This window comes from Cebus imitator, unplaced genomic scaffold (assembly GCF_001604975.1).
Source record: "Cebus imitator isolate Cc_AM_T3 unplaced genomic scaffold, Cebus_imitator-1.0 Scaffold793, whole genome shotgun sequence".
Taxonomy (NCBI): Eukaryota; Metazoa; Chordata; class Mammalia; order Primates; family Cebidae; genus Cebus; species Cebus imitator.
This window is the reverse complement of record NW_016108108.1, coordinates 249,492-260,122: the sequence shown is the minus strand read 5'-3', so window position 1 is coordinate 260,122 and position 10,631 is coordinate 249,492. Positions and strand designations below refer to the sequence as shown.

Sequence of the window (10,631 nt, the reverse complement as noted above, 5' to 3'; positions counted from 1 at the left end):
CTGCTCTTCCACATCCTGTTGGTTGAGTCAGACACAGCTAAGAAAATTTTTAAAAATAAATATATAAAAATAAAATAAAATTTGGTAGCATTCTTAGTTTTTCTCTTCTTTTTGTCTTTGATAATCTTTAAGGATGTGGAGAATTGAAACCCAAGGTTAATTTCCGTGAATGTGGGGTCAGGTTTCTGTCTCCTGGTGATGATTTTGCGTGAGCTATAAATCCTTCATTTTATCCTCTTCCATCCAGTCTTTGCCATAGTCTTGTGCCCTGGGTGGTGCCGAAGTTCATGGTGTACAAATGGAGTAGCACTAAGGAGTCCTTTGCATCATGTACGTGAGTAAAGTGTGTGAGAAAGGAAGGGGTAGGTAGCTACAGAACAGCGAAGTTTTCAGAAAATGAAGCTGAGACAGCACACGTTTTAACTATGCATTCCACCACCAAGCAACACTCTCGTGATGGCCAAACCCTCTTGGAGATACATCTTGATATATCAGTGTCAGTATATCTAATTTTCAACACCTAATGGTTGGCGGGAGAAAATCCACTGAGATAAATCCCACTATTTCTGAAATCACTGAACCCAATCTCATTTAATTGCTATACCAAGAGAAAGGTTGCTGACTTGCAGACAAAATGACAGTGCATCTGTTCCTAGTACATTCCCACTCCAACCTGAAAAGGGTAGACAATTGCTGAAAAACTTTTTACTTTAAACATCAGGACATCAGATGTCTAAAGAAGAAAAAAAAATATTTTTTTGCTGTAAAAATTATTAGTTGAATAGGAATGGTGAGAAGGGAAAAATTATGAGGATTGTAATAATAGTATACTAACTAAAGTCTTAGAAGTTAAATTCCCTTTCATCTTCAGAAAATTCTTATTTTTTATGCAAAATTTTAATAGTCCCTACAGTCAAATTGGTCAAGGAATTCCACAGGATATAAAAGTCTATATAGCCAGATGTATTATTTTTTTTCTACAAATAGAAAAAGTTCAGGGAATATGCCTCTTTGAAAAATATTTCCCATTCATACAACTGAAGATTTCTTTTTAATTTTCTGGAGTAAATTAGAAAACTCAGGAGTTCTTTTAGATTCATATTTCTCTCCCCCACACCCATATTACATTTCTCCACATGATGCTGATATCTCTACCACGCGTCTCAATGACCCCCCCGCAAACAAATGAATCTACCCAAAGAAATGGGCATCTATACAAAGAAATGAAGAGCACTGGGAATGGTAATGATGTAGTAAATATAAGAATGTTTTTGCTATTATTTAAATCTGTTTAAAAATAATTGTTTAGAATACAAATAATAACAATATATTGTGGAGTTATAACGTATGGAGAGGTTAAATATTGTCAGCATTAGCACAAACTCCCAGAGAGGAGAAATGAAAATACAGTGTTGTAAAGTCCTTATCTACCTTATCTATATGTGAGGTAATAGAATATCACTTGAAGTCACAGTGTGATCTTTAAATGCATACTATAAAGCCTAAAGCATCTACTAAAATTGATCATAGGTCTAAGTGTAAAACAGAAAAGTATACAACTTCCAGAAGAAAACATTTTCATGTCCCCAGATTAGGCAAAGATTTTGTGTATATGACAACAAAAGCATAAAATGCAATAATTTGAACCTCATCAAAAATGTAAAAATCCTGATTCATCGTTTGGGCATGTAGCTCAGTGGTAGAGAACATGCTTTGCATGTATGAGGTCCTGGGTTCACCCGGCACTTCCGTGGTTTTGTTTATTCGATTTCCCCAAGTACTATTATACCACACATACCTTCAGTAACACAATGCGGAATGCTTTCTCCTACTTTATTCCTTCAGTTCCTTTTTTTTTTTTTCAACCTTCTCACACGGAAATTAAGTATGATTTCTGTGATAGCAGAAAGAAGAAATGAAAGAAAAAAATGCTTATTCAACATCACAAATGCAATAACACTAACCAGCTTTCCACCTATTCTTTCTTTCTACAATATTTCATACGAGAAGGAAGAGAAACGAAGAAAAAGAAGAAGAAAATCATAGACAATTTCTTTTTTTCCATAATAGCTAATCCTAAAGACACTAGCAGTGGGAATTATCTGGGTGTTATTCTAAAGACATTAGTAGTGAGGAAAATTACGCTGCTTTTCCAGACATCCCGGGAAAAACACTTTGGATAACAAATCGAATGCCTTGGACACAGACTATTCATAAGCCTTTATCACCCACCTAGAATAGAACACATGAATTTGAATAAAGTCTCTTGTATCTCGTGAAGGAGCTTGAAAAAAGAAAAACGGAAAGTCCCACCACCAACCTGCTTTAATTTTGAAGACAAAATAATGTTCATTCCTTGCAATGGAGAACAGTTGGCTTTCAGATAAATTCAAGGGATGGAGAGGATTTTTTTTCTCTCCTCCCTCTTCCTTGATGCGGTCTCCCAGCCCAGAGCTTCTGTATCCACTAACAGGTGTCCAAGGTTCCTAGAACTGTGTCTATCTATGATACACACAACTTCTTTTTCTCCGGACTCATTATGGACGTGATGAAAGCATCCAGGGACAGAACAGCTATTAATTGTGCCCTTACCGTGCCTGCCAGCCCAATCCTGTCAGCTCCGTGCGATCCAGGACTTCCTTGCATTTTTTTCATTCATCGCTGGCGCTGTGAACGTTCCCAGGGCTCTCCCGCTTTCCTCTTCCAAACATCTCCGTATACAGCTGGCTTTCCCGTTGGGGCGGCTTTGCTCAGCCGCGCATCCTGGCTTCGCTGCTCTGCGTTTGCTGTTGCCCTGTCTGTTCCTCTGGTCTGGAAAAACGTCAACTGATTGAAGTTAAAGTTTTGAAGCTTTTAAAAAATCCTTTGTAAATGTAGTACTCAAGGGAGGGTTAGAGATGGAGGCGTGGAACCAAAATTGAGGACAATCTCAGAGCTCGTGATGGGTTAACGAGGAATGAGAGTCAGCTGGAAACGGGAGCTGTCGGAGCGTCCCACAATCAGTGAGAATTCCGCGCTGCGGAGGCTGCCCCTGGATTGAGGAGCGCTTCATCCGAGGCAGTATTGCAGGAGAAAGTACTTGTGGCAAACACAGCTCAGCTGGAGAGCTCTGCACTGAAGGTCTACACGAAAATCCGGGATCCTTTTCCACGACTGAACATCCTGAGTGTTGGAAGTTTGTGCTTTTTCCTGACGGAGGAAAGTATCTTTCACGCAGTTTGCTTGTGAATGGAGCTTAGAGCAGGCTAACAGGAGTAGGAAGGGCCGAGGATGAGAAACGATGTCACCTGGACTATAATCTAGTGGCTCAGTCAAGCCGCCAAACAGTATCCAGTTCAGTGACTGCACAAAAGTAGTGGAATTTAATCCAGCCGTCTTTCTCCAACCAACAGAGAAACAGCAAAGTGATATTTTATACATGAGCCAAGAGGATCGCAGCTGTTGTGGTCTGGGGGTGTAGCTCAGTGGTAGAGCGCGTGCTTCGCATGTACGAGGCCCCGGGTTCGACCCCCGGCTCCTCCAGTTGTTTTCTCATTCTCTGGATACATTTTGTCACGTTTCCTCTACTTCTATAAAAAGAGGACAGTGCGGAGGGGAGCACTACACACTGGGACCAGTTGGGGGGAAATAGGAGAGAAACGGTGGGGGGTGGGGAGTTGGGGAGAGATGCCAGGTGTAGGTGATGGGGAGGAAGGCAGCAAATCATACTGCCACGTGTAGACCTATGCAACAATCTTGCATGTTCTTCACATGTACCCCAAAACCTAAAATGCAATAAAGAAAAAAGGAGAGTGTCCAATTTGTTGTTTTTAATATTGTACTGTTTATTCCGGCAGTCACCTGTGGCTTTTTATAAAACTTAGAGTGAAAAGAATATATTCCTAACGTCGATGAAACAAGCAGACAGTGAAACCGAGGCACAGATCACTCCAGAAGGAGTTTTTCTGTATATTTTTTCCAGATGCAAATATCTTTTAAATTATATTGATTAATGTTAAACTTTCTAGACTTACCTCAAAGCTGTGTATGGGTCATGGTATCATTTCTAACCGTATGTAGATAGATACCGACTTGTAGCCAGCGTAAAAAAAAATCATAAATAGATAAATTTTCCATCAGGAGCTCCTCGGCAGGAAGCACGAACCCTGCAGTCACATTACGGACCGTTTGGCGATATCGCTAAAGAGTGAGACTGAAAAAGAATGGAAATAAGAAAAAACAGGCAGCTCAGAGAAAATCTTTCTGCGTTTCTGTTTTCTGAGCGTTCGGTCGTTTAAAGCAGAGGATCAGAAAGTTTTCCCAGGGGGTTGCCTTGCCGTCTCTCCTCCCGGCTCCTCCAGTCGCCGCCTCTGCCGCTGAGAACTGAATTGTGAGCAACCGAGGGGCTAGGCGTTAGGTCCCAAGTTTTTCTAGGTGAATGCCTGGGTGAAGTTGTCTAAATGTAAGGCGACACTCAGCGCTTTGCCTCGCGAACGCTTAAAATATAATTTGGAGGACTGAAGACCATTAGCTGTCGATCGCTGGAATAGCTTACAGCTTACAGCAAGCCATCTACCAACAGGTTTCAAAAATCAGCTTTGGGCCAGGCGCGGTGCTTAATGCCTGTCATCCCAGCACTATGGGAAGCCGAGGTGGGTGGCTCACCTGAGATCAGGAGTTCAAGACCAGCCTGGCCAACATGGTGAACCCTCGTCTCTACTAAAAATACAAAAACTAGCTGGCCGTGGTAGCGGGCGCCTGTAGTGCCAGGTGCTCGGGCGCCTGAGGCAGGGGAATCCCTTGAACTTCCGCCACAGAGGTTTGGGTGAGCAGATAGGGACCACTGCACTCCAGCCTGGGTGACAGAGTGAGACTCTGTCTCAAAAAAAAAAAAAAAAAAAAAAAAAAAAAAAGTTAGGTCTTGGGTTTTGGCAGCAGTTATTTTCATTGCATATTAAATTGACTTTCATAGGAAACATACACAAAATATATGACAGAAGACACCAAATAACTCCCCACTATTCCCCAAGTCAAAACATCTAGCTGAAGAAAAATCTCAGAAGTGTCACCAAATAGCAGATTTAAATTCCTTACCTTCTACATTTCCTCGATGAACTTCAGGGATTTTTTTGTTCTTGAATCTTTAAATGAATTAATAATACTTCACATATCACTACAGCAAAGTTCCCAAAGGCAGACGTGGCCAAAGGTGTGTGAATGAAGAATAGGACTAGATCAAGTTGCTTGAATTTCTAAAAAGAAACACTTGTTAAAGAAGTCAGTAAAAAAATAAACTGTGATATGTCATTGTTTTGCACTTTCTTTTCCATACAAATCGAGTGTTGGTGAATGTATCAAAATCGATACCAGTTTCCTCTGTCAAACCCTTTGCATGCTACCTTTTGTATTAGATAAGGATGTTTTAAATGTGAAGTTGAAATTCCAAATACAGCATCAAATTTCCTTTGTCTGAAAAAACTAAGAGCATGCTCCTTCCAGTTCCTTAAGGAGCAGAAGAGGGAGCAGGGATGAATCACAAGCTCAGTTTTCTCTGAGACCCAAACCCAGGACAGAGGTTTTAACCAGCTAAGGCACAGAGCTCCTGCCATAGCTATCCCCATCAGGCATGTTGTTGTCATGCTGCTGACTGAATTATTTCTAGGCAAAGACAAAATGATAGACCTTCTTCCTCATTGATCCTTATTTCCTTGATTCCTGATTAGCCCACAGAGTTGCCAAATCAGTGAGAAACAGCTTGGACCACCTCCCATTTTGCCAAGCATGGATTCTCAGGACATCTTTTACCTCTTGCTGTTTATAACCTCACAGTATTTGGCATGGAGCCCTCAACACAGCTCTCAGGCAGCTTTCAAAAACCATGAAAGACAAAACAACCCCATGAAGCAGTAGAACTCTGACCATTGTAGTCCATGAGGGAATCCACATTTTAGACATCCCTTTCCAGGAAAAGGGAACAGCTAAGCCCTAGGACCTCAAAGCTTCACTCACCGGCAAGCCTGGCCAACGTTAACTCACTTGGCTTCAAGTTGGAGTTCCAGTGGGTTTCTTTCTCTCTGGGTACAGATTTCCCACAAAACTCAGGCACCAGGGTCCCTGGATTTTCACAATTTCTGGCTGTCCCCCCACTTAGAAATGCTAGGAGGAGGGTACAAAAGAGCAGAACTCAGAAAGTTGTCTGGGAAAATGTAGACCCAGATGGAAGAAGAAAACAAGTCCCAGAAGAAAAACCTACGTGTGCTTTTCCACGCTACCCACAGAGGGGTCCATGCCGCGTGATTCTGGATTCCCGTCCTAACTTAAAGAGAAACTTTCACAATGTCAGGAGCCCTTGAGGTCCTGCAAATGAAGAGTGTCCTTAAGTTCCTTGCAGCAAGAACCCACTTAGGTGGCACCAATCTTTACTTCCAAATGGAGCAGTACATCTACAAAAGGAAAAGTGATGGCATTCACAACCTAAATCTGAAGAGAACCTGGGAGAAGCTTCTGCTGGCAGTTCCTACCATTGTTGCCGTTGAAAACCGCGCTGATGTCAGTGTTACATCCCCCAGAAATACTGCCCAGAGAGCGGTGCCGAAGTTTCCGGCTGCCACGGGAGCCACTCCAATTGTGGGCCACTTAACTCCTGGAACCTTCACTAACCAGATCCAGGCAGTCTTCCAGGCCACGGCTGCTTGTGCTTACTGACCAGGGCTGACCACCAGCCTCTCATGGAGAAATCTTATGTTAACCTACCTCCCATTGCTCTGTGACACTGATTCCCCACTGCGCTATGTGGACTTTGCCATCCCATGCAACAACAAGGGAGCTCACTCGGGTTTGAAGTGGCAGATGCTGGCTCAGGAAGTTTTGCGCATGCGTGGCAGCATTTCCCGCGAACACCCGTGGAAGGTCATGCCTGATTCAGCTTCTGCAGAAATCCTGAAGAGATTGAAAAAGAAGAGCAGGCTGCTGCTGAAACCACTGTGACCAAGGAGGAATTTCAGGGTGAACGGACTGCTCCAGCCCCCGAGTTCACTGCCACTCAGCCTGAGGGTGCAGACTGGTCTGAAGGTGTGCAGGTGCCCTCTGTGCCCATCCAGCAGTTCCCTACTGAAGACTGGAGCGCTCAGCCTGCCGCGGAAGACTGGTCTGTAGCTCCCGCCCCTCAGGCCACTGAATGGGTAGGAGCAACCACTGAATGGTCGTAAGCTGTTCTCACACAGGCTCTTAGGCAACGTGGAAATAAGGTTGATGGAAAATAAACATCAGTTTCTGAAACAAAAAAAAGAAAAAAGTAAAACCTAAGTGTATGCTGTCACAGACAGTCACTGCTTTAGCAAACTTTCCAGTGGATCATTATGATCAGGAAACTCAGCAGTGGCTTTGTCTCAGGGTCACTGCAGTTCCGTTCCTGAGACCTACAAAAAAAAAAAAAAAAAAAAAAAAAAACACTTAGGAGGCATTTCAGAGGCTGAGCAAAAACTGGGAAGTGACTTAAACTTCTGTTACAACTTCCTTACTTTTACCCGGTACCCCTGGAGAGAGTCCCAAACCTCAACCGTCACAGAGGCTCAAATAATAGACACTTTCCTCCTGTTGTTAAATTTTGGGGTGTCCAAATATGTCCACATAAATTTTAGGAGGCAATCCTAAACCATTGCGTCTTCTATTTTACATTTAACTTTCATTCTAATATTTTTCTTGTCTGTGCAAAATCTGTATATTTCTGAATATGAGAATACATTATGTATGGACCTCTCGGTTACTTCCCAACTTTTGTCTCCTGTACCCACCCCCGCTAGAATTAACTGAGTGGGGTTCAGTTGTGGCTGGAAAGTCACTGAGATGGGGGCTTAGAGGCAGGGCGACATTTACAACAGCCAACCAGAAGCAACCTCCAATAAAGAGTTAAAAGGGCCAGGTTGCAGTGGCTCACGCTTGTAATCACAGCACTTTGGGAGGCCAAGGTGGATGGATCACCTGAGGTCAGGAGTTCCACACAAGCCTGGCCAACATGGGGAAACCTCATCTCTACTAATAAAAAAAATTAGCCAAGCGTGGTAGCGGGTGCATGTAAACACAGCTACTCAGGAGCCTGAGGCAAAAGAATCGCTTAAACCAGAGAGGTGGAAGTTGCAGTGAGGCGAGATCATACCACTATACTCCAGCCTGGGCAACAAGAGCAAAACTCTGTTCAAAGAAAAAGAGTTAAAGGGTTTTAGAGTGGAATGCAGTGGTTCTTGAGCTTGGGGAACTGCCCTGATAACTTCACTGGCATACCTGTCTACAACCTACAGCCCCATGGTGAACTGATAATCATAGTGAACAGGTGATAGTGGGAAAGGTGGGGATCTTTACAAGTGAGAGGTCTCCCTCAGACGATCATCCTCCAGGGTTGAGGACGCCAGCCTAGAAAGCGGAGCTGCAGGAACTGTAGGGAGCTGAGCTGCTGGGGAAATTTAGCTAGGAGGAAGCAGTGGAACCGGATGAACGGGAATGCGAGAAATCGGAGGTGAAGGTGACCAGAGGTGGAGAGGAATGGGTGGGGAGACAGGAGGATGCAGGTGGCTGCAGAAAAGGAACGGAGGAAGGAGAGCCTGAAGCCAGCTTTTTAGGGAGATGTAAGATTTGGATGGCCCTGAAAGTGCCCTCGTCGCCAATGTCTCCTCGGTTCCTCTTTGTTTTGTTTTGTTTTGAGACGGAGTCTCGCTCTGTTGCCAGGCTGGAGTGCAGTGGCGTGATCCCGGCTCACTGCAATCTCCGTCTCCGGGTTCAAGCGAGTCTCTTGCCTCAGCCTCCCGAGTAGCTGGGATGACAGGCGTGCGCCACCACGCCCGGCTAATTTGCCTGTTTAGACATGGTTTCGCCTTGGTCTCCAACGCCTGACCTCAGGCGATCCGCCCGCCTCGGCCTCCCATTGTTATGGGATTACAGGCGCGGGCTACCGCGCCCGGCCCCTCCGCTCCTCTTTGCTGGTAGGAAACAAGGCCTTTTCCTCCCAAGGAAAGAGAACTACAAGCTTCCGTTCCGAAGGAAAACATGACTTTTTTTGTCCAAGACGGACACCGCTTTGAGAGCGACTAGCCGCTTTTTCCATCTCTGAAAATAATTTTCTCTACTGTGGATTTTGAAATCCTCGAAGTTTCTCCAGAAGCGTTTTTCTTTCGGACAAAATTCTAAACATTCCTTCTCTAGAGAAAGCTGGATCACAGCGCTCCCACGACTGGTGATTGGACCGCCCTTTCGCCGCCCAACGAAGATTCTGTGTCGTGGAAATGGAGGGGAGAATGGGGAAAAGAAGTGAGAAAGAAACTGTTCTCCAGAGTCTTCAGTCTGCCCATCGACAGACTCGGGCGGGGCGGGGATGTCGAGGAGGAGAGAAATCTAAAGCATTTTTTCCAAGGGCGACTTTTTTTTCTTCTCTTTTTGTCTCTTCCCCCCGCCCCCGCGACTTCTTAATAGTAATGAGAAACGGCAGCAAAGGAGAACGGGTCTTCTGTGGCTGGCATGCCTGTTGCTTCGCTGTGAGGGGATTCTGAATAAGCAGCTTCTCTATTTCGGTAAATGACTAATGCTGTGCTGAAGCAGTCAGGTTGGGAGGCTGAAGGAATGTTAGGACCCATAGTACAAATGAATGAGTACCAAATGGTTTACCTTCGCTGTGAGGAGGAAAAACACAAGCTAGCGTTTGCACAAAGAAAAATGAGAAGACAATAAAATTAAATGTTTTGTAAGAAACTCTCATGGAGGTGCTGGGGATCGAACCCAGGGCCTCATGCATGCTAAGCATGCGCTCTACCACTGAGCTACACCCCCCTGCTTGCTGTGTGTGCTTCCTACCACTGAGCTGCAATCCCTTACCTGCCCCCATGTGAAATTGCCTTATATTCCTGATTTGTTATACACCACTGTCTAAAAGCGAGGGCTTAAGGCATGACAGGTTAAAGTCCACTATGTTTAACTCCTGTTTCTAAAACTTCTGAACGGAATCTCGTCTTGAAGCTGTGTCAAGAGGAGAAACGCATTCTAGACCGAAAGACCCTTGGATCCTCCCACAGCCGTCATCTATTTCAAGAACTGTCTGTGTCAGTTTCCGCCCACCTGGAGCAAAGTCCCAGGGTTGAATCTTCTGGTATGTCTTCAGATTCTCTCCTGTTTTAAAAAACCTTCTCTGCCTATGAAGCTGCCAAAACACACACACACACGCACACACACACACACACACACACACACACACACACGGTAGAGCCAGAGAATGTCAACACTAGTTCCGTGAATGTTGCAGAGGAAACCTAGAACCAGGTGAGGAGATAAGACGTTAATGCACAAAAATCAACTAAAAACGAATTTAAAACTTAAACTTAAGCCCCAAAACCAAAATTCCATGAAGAAAACAGGGGGACAGATTCTTGACATTGGTCTAAGCAATGATTTCTTGAGTATGATACCAAAAGTACAGGCAACAAAAGCAAAAATGAGACTATAGCAAACTCAAAAGCTTCTTCACAACAAAGAAAACAAACAACAAAAAATGCAACCTATGGAATGGGAGAAAATATCTGCGAATTATTTATCTGATAAGGGGTTAATATATTAGTACAAGAATCCTGTTAGACATGCATTTGCTTTCTAGGGCAAAATCTTTGCTCTAA

At 44.1% G+C, this 10,631-nt stretch overlaps 2 non-coding genes across 2 annotated transcripts; one reads left to right on the top strand and one right to left on the bottom strand.

Annotated features, from left to right (window-relative positions):
* The first annotated feature begins 3,450 nt into the window (after positions 1-3,450).
* On the top strand, positions 3,451-3,522 carry TRNAA-CGC. The gene has a single exon. It is a non-coding gene; the product is annotated as a tRNA-Ala (tRNA).
* Positions 3,523-9,723: 6,201 nt separating this feature from the next.
* Positions 9,724-9,795, bottom strand: TRNAA-AGC. The gene has a single exon. It is a non-coding gene; the product is annotated as a tRNA-Ala (tRNA).
* Positions 9,796-10,631: the final 836 nt, after the last annotated feature.